The sequence below is a fragment of the Herpailurus yagouaroundi genome, unplaced genomic scaffold (assembly GCF_014898765.1).
Source record: "Herpailurus yagouaroundi ecotype Mexico unplaced genomic scaffold, PumYag 28, whole genome shotgun sequence".
Lineage (NCBI taxonomy): Eukaryota > Metazoa > Chordata > Mammalia > Carnivora > Felidae > Herpailurus > Herpailurus yagouaroundi.
In genome coordinates this window covers 140,512,206-140,527,446 of record NW_024412376.1, presented here as the reverse complement: position 1 = coordinate 140,527,446, position 15,241 = coordinate 140,512,206, and positions in this window count along the sequence as shown.

The following is a 15,241-nucleotide window of genomic DNA, read 5'->3' as shown; positions in this document are numbered from 1 at the left end:
AAAGTTTCAGTTGTGCAATATGAAAAGTTCTAGAGATGTGATATACATTATGTCTATAGTTTATACTACTGTATCATGCATATCAAAATTTTTAAGAGTGTATATATCATGTTAACTATTATTACCATAGAAAAATGCAATTTTTTTAAAAATTTAAGTTTATTTATTTATTTTGAAGGAGACAGAGACAATGTGTGCAGGGGAGGAGCCAAGAGAGAGGGAGAGAGAGAGAATCCCAAGCAGGCTCCACACTGTCAACACAGAACCCGATGCAGGGCTAGAACTCACGAAATCATGAGGTCAAGCCCTGAGCCCAAACCAAGAGTTGGATGCTTAACCGACTGACCTACCCAGGTGCCCCTGAAAAAAAATGTAATCTTATTCTAAGTGGAAAAAAAAATGGAAAATAATATAAATTAGTAAAGATAAAAATGAAATCATTTTTATTTATATATCTACATTTTTCTGAATGCTTCAACTAAGTTAAACCATAAAATATACATTATAATATATAAATAAAATCAAATAATTGAGTTGAAATTTTTTACTAATTAAAAAATTATGTCTCATTAAAAAAGAATAAAAGCATTCACAATTCTCATGGCTAATGTGCCAATATAAAGAAATATGATTCATGCATACAAGCCCTATAAATATATAAATTTGGTGGTCATATGAATTATTTGTCATCAAAAATATTCATTAGCGACCAAGTGCCACTACTGCAAAACCTACACTAAATTATGGGTGCCTGCAAAATCACAAATTGTAAGATAAACAAAAACAAGCAAATAGTTCTTGGTGTTATTTGAAAATTATACATTACTGTATAAAAACTTATTGCCTTTAGCCTCCCAAAGAATAGGACCTAAAAAGTGCCTTAAATTTGTGTTTTTCTTTTTTTTTGTCTATTTCTTTTGCAGTTTTTTTAGATATACTTGACATATGACACTATGTAAGTTTAAGTTGTACAACATGTTGATTTGATACACTTACATATTGCAATATGATTGCCTCCGTAGTGTTATCTAAGACCTTCATCATGTCACATAATCATCATTTGTGTGTGTGTGGGGGAGAACATTTAGGATTTAGTCTCCTAGCAACTGTCAAGGGTATAATACAATATTATTAACTATAATCATGAAGCTGTTCATTAGTTCCCAAATTTGTGTTTTTCTTTCCTAGGAGTTCGATCTCTCTCTGTAAAGCAGTATCCATCTCTGACATTAGGAGGAGTACAATCCACAAGCTTCATGACCTTCAGATACAACTGTCTCTGGTTTGAGAACACAGGGTAAAAGCTGAGAAAGGTTTTCCTGGAGCATAAAATGTGTTAACCACTAGGGTGATGCTACATCAGGACTGAACATTGAATCCTGAAAGATAAGGTGCCTATGTGCTCTGAAATAATGTAATGTATGGAAGGTTGTAATATCTGGACATTTCTAAAGAACAAGGCCATAGAGGGGCTCATCTCCCTCAGGTTTTAAAGTAATAAAAAGGAAGAAATTTCATTTTTTTTGAAAATATTTTCTAAATCATTTGTTGTTTGCTCCTTTTAAATTTCTTTTAGTAAGATAAAATATTTTATTCCAGTCTTGGAGCCAAAAGAAGATATAAGAGTTGTTCAAACAAAAGTAACTGAAAAAATTAATTTCTAGCATGATTTTGAGTTTCTTTTTTATTTATTTTTTTTTTTAATTTTTTTTTCAACATTTATTTATTTTTGGGACAGAGAGAGACAGAGCATGAACGGGGGAGGGGCAGAGAGAGAGGAAGACACAGAATCAGAAACAGGCTCCAGGCTCTGAGCCATCAGCCCAGAGCCTGATGCGGGGCTCGAACTCACGGACCGCGAGATCGTGACCTGGCTGAAGTCGGACGCTTAACCGACTGCGCCACCCAGGCGCCCCTGATTTTGAGTTTCAATACTACTGAATGGAGTATGAATCATATCTTCTTTTAATTGCAGTTTGACAGAAAAGATCACATGGCTAAAAGAAAAATGGGTAATAAGATTATCTTAAAAATATCTTCATAACTATAAACCTGAAAATATATGTACACAAATACCTTGTGAACATTCACATTCACATAAAACATTCACATCCTTGTGAGTTCTTTACATCTTAGACCCAGAAAAATTATAATTTCCTTCCTACCAATAACTGGTTTGTGATATTGAATAAATAATTTAAACAATGTTTATGTTTCTTCATCTTTATAATGAGAGTAATAGTATATTTATTATAGTTCTCATAGATGCAAAGCCATGGAAAGTACATGCTGCTCCCAAAACATAAAAGGATTGTGATGATAAATCAGTGCTGTAGGGAAAGAAAGTTCTTCCTCTTCCCTTCAAGGTCTACAGCTGGACTAAGAATTAAATTTACAAGAGACAAAATAACAAGAGAAAAAAACCAAAGTTTTATTTCATGTGCACAGAGGCCCAATAATGAAACTGAAACCTGAAGAAATGACCAAGCCAAGTAGTCTTTATGCTTTTTAGACACACAGACGAGAAATTTGTGAGGAATTGACAGGGTAAAGAAAACAGGTGTTTGGGAGCTTTAATTACTAGGGAACTCTAAATGGAATTCAGGCTGAGGTAGTAGGTTAGCAAGAAAAAAATAACAAGGTCTGTTTCTACAGCTTTCTGAGCTTTAATGTCTGTCTCTGGTAGTAAGGATGTTTTTTCACTTCTTAGCACAGTGAGGGTATTTTTCACATGGGAGATTTATTTCCTACCTTCAAAGGGGACAGAAGAGGGTCTCCTTCTGAACTAAGTTTTATCTTAAAATTATCAGTATGTCAAAGGGGTACATTTGGGGGCACACTGCCCTTGGTGCCCTTGGTGCACCCTATGGTGCCTTCTTAAAGTGTCTGACAAACTAGGGCTAAAGAACTATATACTGAATTAATGACTATCTGGATACCTGTGGTACAAACTCAGAAGTGATTTTCTTGAAGACCCGTGAATCTCTTCTAAAGGTAATCTTCAAGGAAAATGGCACCCCCATCACAGTTTCTATGAGAAGGTAGGGGTCTACCTTGGGGAATGTGCCTCACTGTCACCTGGGAAACTACCTCATCATAAAGATACAAGGATTTAACTTTTCCTTTGGATGAAGCCAGTTAACCAACACAGATGGTCACTCCAATTACCAAGTGAATTTACAATGAATTCTGTGGCAAATCGTGCTGTCCAGTCCTCTTACTTGAGGACCAGTTATAGTTTATCTTGAGAGCATGTGTGCAATGTGTTGTACTTGATTGCCTTATAAAAGTTTGAGATTGCTTTCTGTCTGTCATTTTTAGCAGACTGCTTGGGATATGCATCATATTCTGGTTTAATGCTTTACCCAATAACAATCTTTTTTAATCTCGCTTACCCTTGTGTAGAAGTTTTCAGATTTGGGAGGACATTTTGTTTTAAATTAGTTTCCCCAACAATTCTGGCAATGAGGATAAGATGTTGTTTAAACCATCCAGTCTGTGGTGTATTGTTACAGCTGCCCTGGAAAACTAATACAGCCTTCTTCCCAAACAAATAAATGACTGGTATTTGGGGGTTAATTATCATTCAGAAGAAAGAAAAGTAAAAAGAATTTGGATGGTCAGAAGAAAACATTGAGAGAAATGGAAGAGGAAATACAAGAATTAAAGACACCTTCTCTTTCATAGAAGTGCTGCCTTCTTTCTCTTCTCTCTGTGTTCCTTCTTTCTCTGTTTGTCTTTACCCCTCATGGCCTCAAAATGGCTCCAAAGAGGGGGGAAGGGGTGACTTTTTAGATGGATAGTTTCTCAACTAGTACATCTCCTGAAAAGAGTGAAGAAGATACAACTTGGTCAGCTGATGATGAAGTATCTGCTCTGTCTGAGGAGCAGGTGTGAATGTCTGCTGGACTGTCCAGATTCCACCTCCTATCATCCCTACACCATGCAGTTAGGAGAGCAGATGTGATGAGCCTGGACCTGGAAATAATTGAGAACTCGGATAAAAGACTGTCTCCTATGAAGGCAACAGGATGGACAGTAGCTGTACTAGTCACTTAGAAAACAAACAAAACAAACAAACCAACCAAACAAATAAACAGTTAACCAGATGAATGTCAAAATAGGAAAGGAAGCAAAAGAGGCATATGATTTACATTTTTCTTGTCTGAAAGAGAGGAAAACCAGTCCTTCCCATTTGGATTGCTGAAAAAAGCTGATACCATTGAGAAATTACCCAGGATTCCTCTGTCATCCTATGCCTTTTTCATCAGCTGATATGAATTCATTTAAAGACTTCCTTCCCCTGGGCCCCAGAAATTTGCCATACTCTGTTTTCAGTTTAGAGGCCCACACATGGAGACGTGAACTGCCTACTGCATGGAATTCTGTAGCCAGCTAATTTTTTCTTTTTTGATGGAGCAGGAACAATGGAAATCCAAACATTGCCGCATCAAGGAATTATGGTGATTATGGTGACCAGAGGAAGCCAATTATTTGCCTCACCCCGCCCACACACAAGTATGGCAGCAACTACTCAGTTCTGGAGTAATCTAGAGAAAGACAAAGAAGAAATTAAAGACTGCTGGGTTGGATGCTCAGAACTGTTTGCTAAGGGGAATTATCCCTACTTTGGCCAACCTATAAAGGGAAGAAAGGAAGAAGGGGGACTATGTGTCATTTTTACAAGAAACCAGATATTAGAAGAAGGATTGTACAAAGAAACACTGTAGAATGCAGAAGCAAGGGAATCAGAAAAGCCCAGAACGCTAGGGAGTAATTGTCAAACCACTTAAAGTAGACAGATATAAGCAATCTCAGAGGAGGAAATGGTAATAATCAACATGTAGTTTTCTCAGTTTGTCATTTTGCATTTGGAGAAGATTGTTGGTATTTCATATGAGCCTTGCTCCTTTTCATACTTGCTTCTTTTCCTCCACGGTTCCTATATAGATGGGTCCCTGACTGAAGAACATGTATTCCTACTTTCTTCTGAGTCTCCTGGAAATCTGCTGGGAAGAGACCTGCCGTCAGAAAGGCTACCATATTCTCTACTTCGAAAAGACAGTCTATAGAGGATCTTGGGAAGAGGGCATTTTATTTAGCTACCAGGTGCTTTCTGAAAGAAAACAGGTATGGCAGAGAGTGACAGTCTCACCCCATGCTGGAAAAGCACCCTAACCTGAAACAAATCAGTCTATCACCTTGGGTGCTAGGGAATAATGATACCGGTTTTATTTGAGATATAAAATAAACTATAAAAATAGTTTACCAAAAGAATAAGTCACGGACATATGTACAATGGTATCCTTTTATAAGGGACCAGTAAAAGAAAGAAAATTATAAATTTATAGAAGAAGTTGGAAAACAAGAGATCATTTTTAAAAAGAGACATTTTACTTTTAAAATTTTAGAAATTTTAGAAAGTATCTGTAATTTTAGAAAGTATCTGTAATACTCCCTTACTTCCAAGAAGGAAGGAAGATAAATTTGATAAAGATGATTGACCACTATGCAGATTTGTACAAGATCATAGGGAAGTAAATACATTTATTGTTTCATTAATCCCTATAGTACCTAATCTTGTAAGTTTTCTGACTCTGGTACCCTCATCTTCAGAACTTTTCTCTGTAATTAATTGATATTCTGTATTTCCTCCCTCCCTCCCTTCCTTTCTTATTTTCTCTGTTCCTCTAGCATATGAATTTAAATTATCATTTCCTTTAGTTTGTGAAGGAGTTCAATTTTTTTTATTTTTTTAAATGTTTTATTTATTTTTGAGACAGAGAAAAGACAGAGCATGAACGGGGGAGGGTCAGAGAGAGAGGGAGACACAGAATCTGAAGCAGGTTCCAGGCTCTGAGCTGTCAGCACAGAGCCCAATGTGGGGCTCGAACTCACAGACTGTGAGATCATGACCTGAGCCAAAGTCGGACGCTTAATCGACTGAGCCACCCAGGCACTCCGAAGGAGTTCAATTTTGATGACACAAGATTTCTCAAAGGTTGTGGACTCTCCCACTCTTTTATCTAGTTATTCATAGATAGACAAAAAGAAACCTAGAGAAAAAATTTCCCCAAAGGGCTCTATAATTAGATAAATTTAGACGATCTGATAGCCTCAGAAATTCGAGAGAAATACAAAAGTGATCCTTTAACGTTGGTATATTTCTTTGCTTCATAGTGACAAAGGCCAATTATAAAATTGCCTAACTAATGGCATCTGTTGTCAGCTACAGGCTACAAAATGTTACCATCTAGAAAGCCGCCTGCTTTGCAGATGAAGTATAATGAACCAATAACAACAACAGCAAATTTGGACAATTTTGGGAACTAGTGCAATATTGTAGAGAGTTGATTCTAGTTGCTGCCGAGTGGAAAACAAAACAAAACAAAACACTTTGATTTACATGTTAATTCTCCAGATCTGCTTGTTTGGTTCCTAGACTGTGAAGAGGATTTGAACCTTAAAATTGGCTATCTTCTCTGTTCCAGCTTTGGTAGTTCTAAATTTGTGGGATTCTAACATTTCGTTATTCCAAATTTTGACCTGACTTACCTGATGCTCTGACTCCTATTGCTTATGTGACCATGTTTACTTAGGAGTCATGTACTCAGGATAAAAGTGGCCCTCTTAAATCATCTGATGCTGTTGTATTTTATAAAATTTGGAAGTTTACATATTTTCTGAAATGAGGTCTGCACAGGCAGTCTGTAGAGCAGCAAGTCTTCCTTCTGGATTTAAAATGAATATATTTGGGGCACCTGGGTGGCTCAGTTGGTTGAGCATCTGACTTCGGCTCGGGTCATGATCTCACGGTCCATGAGTTCGAGCCCAGCATCGGGCTCTGTGCTGACAGCTCGGAGCCTGGAGCCTGTTGTGGATTCTGTGTCTCCCTCTTTCTGTCTCCTCCCCCGCTCATGCTCTGTCTCTCTCTTCTCAAAAATAAATAAATGTTGGGGCGCCTGGGTGGTGCAGTCGGTTAAGCGTCCGACTTCAGCCAGGTCACGATCTCGCGGTCCGTGAGTTCGAGCCCCGCGTCGGGCTCTGGGCTGATGGCTCAGAGCCTGGAGCCTGTTTCCGATTCTGTGTCTCCCTCTCTCTCTGCCCCTCGCCCGTTCATGCTCTGTCTCTCTCTGTCCCAAAAATAAATAAACGTTGAAAAAAAAATAAATAAAAAAATAAATAAATGTTAAAAAATGAATATATTCATTTAAAATATCTATAAATATATAAAAATATATATTCATCTCCATGAATATTTTTGAGTCTCCATAAAGTAATTATGTAAATATTACACACCACACACACATATATTAACATATTCGCAATGAGGTTACTTCCATTACTTTGAGAATAACATTTTACTAGAGAATAAACATTATTTGTTACATTATGTTTTCTTTCTGTTCTTCCAGTAATGGTTCTCACAGTCTCATTTCCAATCAGCTCTAAATTGTCCCACAGTTATAGACAGGGTCTTGACTTAAAAGTCCAACAATTTGATTAATGACTGAGTAAAAGAACATCTTCATTAGTATTTTTTTATAATAACAAAGTAAAAGTTATCTAATATGCATCCTGCTACTCAAGCCCAAATGTGAAACAAGAACATTTTAACTGGTTTAATTAGAAGGATGGTGTAAAAATTCTAATTCATCGAAGAAGAAAAAAAAAAATCTGGCATTGGAAGATACAGACTGCAAAAGACAGGTCTAATATTATTTAACTTCAGGATGCAATTTTTCTGCAGTTCCAATTTTAGGTTGATAAATAAACGTGAGTGCCTATTATTTAGGGAATAGTTATAGTAAACAGTTATAGTAAAACTGTTGCTTTAAAAATGCCCATAGCATGGGTGTGTCCTTAATACTTACAGGATTAGAGCCATATATATTAAACACTAGGATTTCAAGCTGTACCTTCTGATGTGTTTCTCATAAGATTTCTTTTTTTAATGTTTATTTTTATCTTGAGGGAGAGAGTGAGGTAGGGACAGGGAGAGAAGGAGAGAGAGATTCCCAAGCAGGCTCTGCATTGTCAGCACAGAGCCCGATGCAGGACTTGATTCCATGAACCATGAGACCATACTCTGAGCTGAAACCAAGAGTTGGACACCTAACTGACTGAGCCACCCAGGTGCCCCAAGATTTCTATACTAGATGATGACCATGGATGTCACTGTGTTTTATATATATGAAAAATTATTTGCAAAGATATAGCAATTAGTAAACAGCGTAGAGTGTCATAGAGATGTGGTGTTACTTATATTGTTCTCTAAGATTCAGAAGTTTATTGGGCCTTGCAACAAAAACTCTTATTTAAAGTTTGAGATTATCGGGTTCCAGAGATAAGTAACTCCTTTGACTTAGATAAAGACTTCATACATATCTACCAAACAATATTTGGATCATTCATTATTGAAAACAAAGATACCACAATAATTTGTAAAATTTATGTATGACTAAGAAAAGTTGTTTGGGCCACCTGGATGTCTCAGTCACCTAAGTGACCAATCGTGATTTGGGCTCAGATCATGATCTCATGGACATGAGGTAGAGCCCCGCATTGGGTTCCACACAGGGTATGGAGCCTGCTTAAGATTCTCTCTCTCTCTCTCTCTCTCTCTCTCTCTCCCTTTGCCCCTCCCCTGCTCATGTGTACACACTCTCTCTCTTAAATGAAAGAAAGAAAGGAAGAAAAAAGAAAGAAAGAGAAAGGAAGGAAGGAAGGAAGGAAGGAAGGAAGGAAGGAAGGAAGGAAAAAAGAAGAAAGAAAGCAGAAAGAGAAAGAAAGAAAGAAAGAAAGAAAGAAAGAAAGAAAGAAAGAGAAAGAAAGAAAGAAAGAAAGAAAGAAAGAAAGAAAGAAAGAAAGAAAGAAAAGTTGTGCATTGATAACTAAGAGCATTTTTTAATCATTGACCATTGGCATGATATATTCAGAGGTTATTCTCCAAAGGCAATATATATACTAACTTTAAAAAAATCAGTAGTTCTGTTTTTTCATTGTGATTCTGATAATTGTTTTGCTTTATACTTTACTATGGACTTGATAGATATTTAGGTAGCTGCAATTTTCGCAGAGAAAGGCATAAACAGTGATGGAGATAATTATAAAACTGCTATTATTTTATAGTTACACAGGGTGAAGGCTTAATTCTTCCTGATGGAAAAAGAGAGAGAGAGAAAGAGAGAGAGAGAGAGACCCTAACCACTCCTTCCTTCTTCTTAGAGCATTTGCTTGAGAAAATTTGTAATGAAAAGTTTTTTTTTTTTAATGTGTGCCTCTTTGTAATTTATATAAATCATTTTAAAGCTAACTCAGCTTTTAGCTTAAAGCTTCTTGCCAGCTTTAAGACTCAAGAATATCTTTCCCAACCCTGGGAACCATCCTTGGAGCTGCATTCATAGAGAAAGATAGTATCTACAGTTCCTAGTTTCTACAGGAAGGTAGGGAGCTAACTTCAGTGTCCTTCATTCCAAGTTGGGAAACTAGCTCTTGCTCAAAAATATGAAAAGTAATTTCTTCCTCTGACTAACGCAGATTGGCTAAAACAATTGGTCACCCCAAGCACCAAGTGAGTTTGGAAGGAACTTGGTGTGACAAATGGTGTCGGCAAATGCTTTTATCCGAGGGCTAGTTACTGTTTATCTTGAAAACCTTTTTGTGATGAATGAGTAGCTGTATAAAAGGCACAATTTCTTTTCCACAGTCTCTTTTGTGGATTACTGTGGTATGCATCACATTCTGATTTAATACTTAGTCAATAATAAAATTGTTTACTTTCCCTTCTACATTTGTGGAGAGGCTTTTAAGGTAGGAAGATTTTGTTGTTAATTATTGTAATTATATCCTCAGCAGGACCTAAATGCCAAAGGATATCAAAGGTACCAATTTGATTTTCACTCCATAACTTAAATTGGGGATCTAAAATTTCCCTCCTCTTCTACTCAAACATAGTTGCAAATCTAAAAATGTACCACTAAGGATGACTACCTCGTGATCTATGAATGTAAAAAGGCTTTTGGTCATGAAAATGAGATTTCTCAAAGCTAAAATGTAAGTTCTCCACTATTAAAGGATTTTAAATCATTAAAATGTACTATCAGTATGCTCTGTATTTTCAATGAATTAAATTATGGAGAGACATGGTTGATTGCAAACTTGGAAAAATATTTCATTTGAATTGAAAAATATATATGCCAATATAATATTGTTAACACACAACAAAAGATTGTAATCAAATATAATCTTTTATAGAAAATCCAATAGTAAAAACTGTACAAAAGTAAGACACAACTAATAAGAAGTAATAGTGGATAATAGACAACATTGTTAACAAATGCAATTGAAATTTAACGGAAATATTCTCATCTATTAAATTGTACTTTGTATATAGCATATAAGTTAGTCTTATGACATGTTTTTAAATTAGATTTTCATTTCTTATTTATTTATCCAAAAAAGTTGCTTAGTCTCTCCTTATAAATCCCATTTATCTCATGTATTTTCATGGTATGTTCTGAAGAAATACTGAAAGGGAAATATATGCCAAAAAGCATTTGGTAGATTATATATTTGACTTAGATATGTGTATGCATAATATTTCCAATGAATTTCAATGTATCATAAGTTCAGAGAAAAGTGTTCCAATTTTAAAAATAAATAGCTACTGGTCTCAGCATAATTTAATACGAGCTTGTGCTTCTTTTCCATTTTATTTTAATTCTTTCCTTGACGTTTCTGAATGACCTTTGGCAAGTAACTCAATTTTCTGTGCATTTTCCACTTTAGTCTAGTAAGTATTTTCTGCTTCTCTTGATAGCAAACAAATATCATGCTAAATGCTTCCTTTCTTCATTCATTCATAGATTCATCTTTAAGCTAATATGTATTAAGTACATATTAAATGCCACAAGTTGTCCTATATACTTTCTCATCTCCACTTAAATATCTGACTGGCATCTCAAATTCAAACAGTGCGAAAGTTAGAGCAAACCTCTCTCTTTAGCATTAACTCTTGAAGTGAAAGGTTGTTCCCAGTTTATAGAATGATACTCTCAAATACCTAGTTTTCTAAACTATAAACCTGAAGTCTTAGCCTATGCTGTAGACATTATCAAGTTCTGTCTATTTTAACTCCTAAATAAGAGTAGTCTCTGCTTTTTCACATCTCCACTGAAAACCACATATCTTAGATGTTTTCCTAAATGCATTCTTCCCCCATTGAATTTGCTTTCTGCAGCCAAAGTAACATGTACATAATGGAAATACAAATGCTTCACACCAGCACAGTTTCAAAATTTTAACAGCTTTCTATTTATATAGGATAAAGACTGCCATTTTAACGTGAATTAAAAGAATATGAGTGATTTGACTCTTTAGCGTTTTTACATTCTCGCCAAGGCAGCCCTCAGTCCATTACCCACCATACTGTCTTCTTGATATTTTTCAGTGTTATTCAAATGATCCACACCCCTTCTTCCTAAGAACATTCTACCATGTCTTTTCCTCTCTTTGGAATTAATTTTCCCCCTTTTTCCCCCCTTACCCAGTTGTCACAAACTTCTCAGAGTTCATTTCATTCATAATCTCATTGAGAAAGTTTATCCAGATGTCTGGACGTGAGTTGTGTGCTGTGGTATATGCTCTCATAGCAACTTGTAATTTTCTCAAACATGATTTATTGGGATTTCAAAAATAATTAGTTGTGTAATTGGTTCCTTGAGTTCTCTTATTCTAGATGTCAAGCTCAAAAAAGTATTTCTTTGTCTTGTTCGTAGCTGTAGGTACAGTGACAAGTTTAGTGCCATGAACACAGTAGGTGAGCAGTAAATATATGAAAAATAAATTAATGAATATATAATATTTAATTCATTCTTATTTCATATTTTCAGCCATAAACCTGTATAGTGTAACTCATCATTCCTTAAGTAAAAGCATTGAAGTATGTAGATAGGAGAAATAAATAATATAGTAATATTTTCTCAATTTTAGGCTTTTTGTTTCTTACAATTCTAAAATTTGCTAACATCTCTCTTGTCTTTTCCCCTCCCTCCCAATACTGATCTTTATCTAAGATGCACAGCCTCAGGAATATAAAAGAGTATGTGATCTTGAGAGTGAGAAAGAAGGTCTTTACCACTGAGCAATTAAAGGCGTAGCTTAATGACTTCCATTTAGATGAGTGAATCTACACACAGTAATTGGTTTATTTTATTTTCTGAATTGAATATTTATTTTACTAAGTAAACCATTTGATAGTTTTAACAAATCAATGAAGTCAAAATATTTAAATGCCATTTTAATTCAGGTAGGATCTAATACAAACAAAGTCTTTTCCCTCCCACCTGGGAAAAGTTGGCCCAAATATTGGAATAGGTTATTTACCCAACAAAGCCACTTCAAGATTTTTTAAATCCAATTAATTATGAGCACATGTGATGTGACCAACTGGTAATTTGAAAATGCCAAACTTACTGTGTTTTGCAAAATATTTAAGCCCAACTTCTGCCAAGGCAATTTTCTTTTTTTTTTTTTTTTAATTTTTTTTTTCAACGTTTATTTATTTTTGGGACAGAGAGAGACAGAGCATGAACGGGGGAGGGGCAGAGAGAGAGGGAGACACAGAATCGGAAACAGGCTCCAGGCTCTGAGCCATCAGCCCAGAGCCTGATGCGGGGCTCGAACTCACGGACCGCGAGATCGTGACCTGGCTGAAGTCGACGCTTAACCGACTGTGCCACCCAGGCGCCCCACGGCAATTTTCTTTTTATGTAAAAGAAGATTCCCCTCTGTCTGAACTGGACAGCATTTTGAAGACTTCCAAAAATTATCGATGAAATCACACTATTTAATTTCCCTCATCATTCTTGGTACATCAAGAAGTGGATTGATATTTATCTTTCTCTGACTTATTTCCATTTTACTCATATGTGGACTTTAAGAAACAAAACAGAATAGCATAGGAGAAAGGAGGGAAAAATAAGATAAAAACAGAGAAAGGCAAACCACAAGAGATTCTTAAATACAGAGAACAGACTGGGGGGTGGGGGTTGCTGGAAGGGAAGTGGGTGGGGGGATGGGCTAAATGGGTGATGGACATTAAGGAGGGCACTTGGGATGAGCACTAGGTGTTATATGCAAGGATGAATCACTAAATTGTATTGCTGACCACTACTGCACTCTATGCTAACTTGGATTTAAATACAAATAAATTAATTAATTAAAAAAAAAAAAGAAGTGGTTTGAAAGAGGGTTGGTAATCATCTGGGAATGTATGTACACTGATGTATCTTCTGCTTTCTATTTTGTAATGCCCAAATGCTCACAAATTTGATAGAGCTTAGTTGTTCCCCCTTGGTTCTATTACTTCAAAAATATTCTAAGAATGACAATGAACAGGGGCTTAAAGTATTATCTGTTTTACATATAATTAACATATAACAAATGCATATTTGGGAAAAGTGGAATTACTACCAATCCTGATAGGAAACAAGTGCCTGTTGAGGTGGCAGCAAAATTCATGGAAGTGGACAGTGACTGAAGACATGCTTTATTAAGAGTTCTTCTCCTCCTACCTTCCAGATGTTTCTATCTTGATTTTTTGTTTATTTGTTTTTTACTGGCTGGTTTACTTTCATTTGTCTCTCTCTCCCCCCCTCCCCTCTCTCTCTCTCAAGTTTATTTATTTTGAGACACAGAGAGAGAGAGCATAAGGTAGGAGCAGAGAGGGAGAGAGAGAGAATCCCAAGCAGGCTCCACACTTCAGCTCAGAGTCTGACTAGAGGCTCTATCCCATGAACCGTGAGACCATGACCTGAGCCAAAACCAAGAGTTAGATGCTTAACCAACTCAGCTACTTGGGCCCCCCATCTTCATTTACCTTCATTTACCATATATCTTATTGTCTACTTCTTTCTTTCTTTCTAAAGATTTAAAGAAAAAATTTAGCCTTGTCTGTATTTTGAACTATCATCTTTTTACTTTACTCAAATCTATTTTGGATCTCCAGAAGTCATTTTTCTCTTGATATCACACATTAGATTTTTAATGCTAAATGAGTACCTCTTCTTAGATATTTCATAGATAACTTGAATTCAGATGATAAGTGATATGACATAATTAGATGACTTCTAGACTAGATTTGGGAAATTTTTGAAGTAGGGACAAGGTCAGGGAGTAATGGCTGTAGTCCAAATTAGGGTTTCTCTACTTTGGCACTAATGACATTTTGGACCAGATGAGTCTTTGGTGTGGAAGTCTGCTCTGTGCATTGTGGAATATTTAGCATCATCTTTGGCCTCTATCCACTAGATTCCAGTGGGTCCCTCTGCTCCCAGTTGTGCCCAAACTGGCTCTAAACATTGCCAAATATCCCTTTGGGGGGAAAACACCCTCATTTGAGAACCACTTTAGAGAGATGATAAAAATCTATATCAAGACTGCAACAGAGAAAATAGAGAGGCAATGAAATTGAGAGTCATTTTTAAGGAATATTTGATGAGGTTAATGACCAGATATATGAATTTAAGGAGAAAAAGAATTGCAAGTTGTTTTCTATACTGGATACTAAGACATACCTAAGTTTTAAAGTCTTGTTATTTGTATTTTTCTCTTCTATGCCTTCCTCTATGTGATTCCCTCAATCCAGATTTCTCTTTGATCTCCCCATTTATGCTTAATAAAGTTCTATTAATCTTTGAAGCCTAACTCAAATAACACTCATGACCATTGTAACTATTTTTCCTTTCTTAAACTCCAACAGAGAATATTTTCTTCCTTCCTTGAGTCATGAATTGTCACTAGTATTTCATGATGAATGTAATTCCCATGTCTTTAATGGTAGAAACTTGTATCATTTTTATCTCTTCATAACTCATCACACTGTATGGAATATAATACAAAGGTTGAATGACTTACTTAGACACTAACATACAGAGCGGTATTAGTGCTCTTACAGAAAGAGCAATTATTTTTACAGAAATTCAGCATACTTGAACATTACTATTGATTCTGAAATAATAGGCTACCTCTACACTCTCTGTATATTCATTTTCAAACATTTATATATTTGTTTGGGAAGATCAGATAAATACAAATATGAAGTATAATGAGATTTAATTTCAGTAATATGAGGTATGGAATAAAGAACACTTATATTTACAGCTATAGAAACTAGAAGTTTATCAAGTAACCTACTGACCATTTCATATGTAGCAGACTAGATGGTCAAAATGACTGT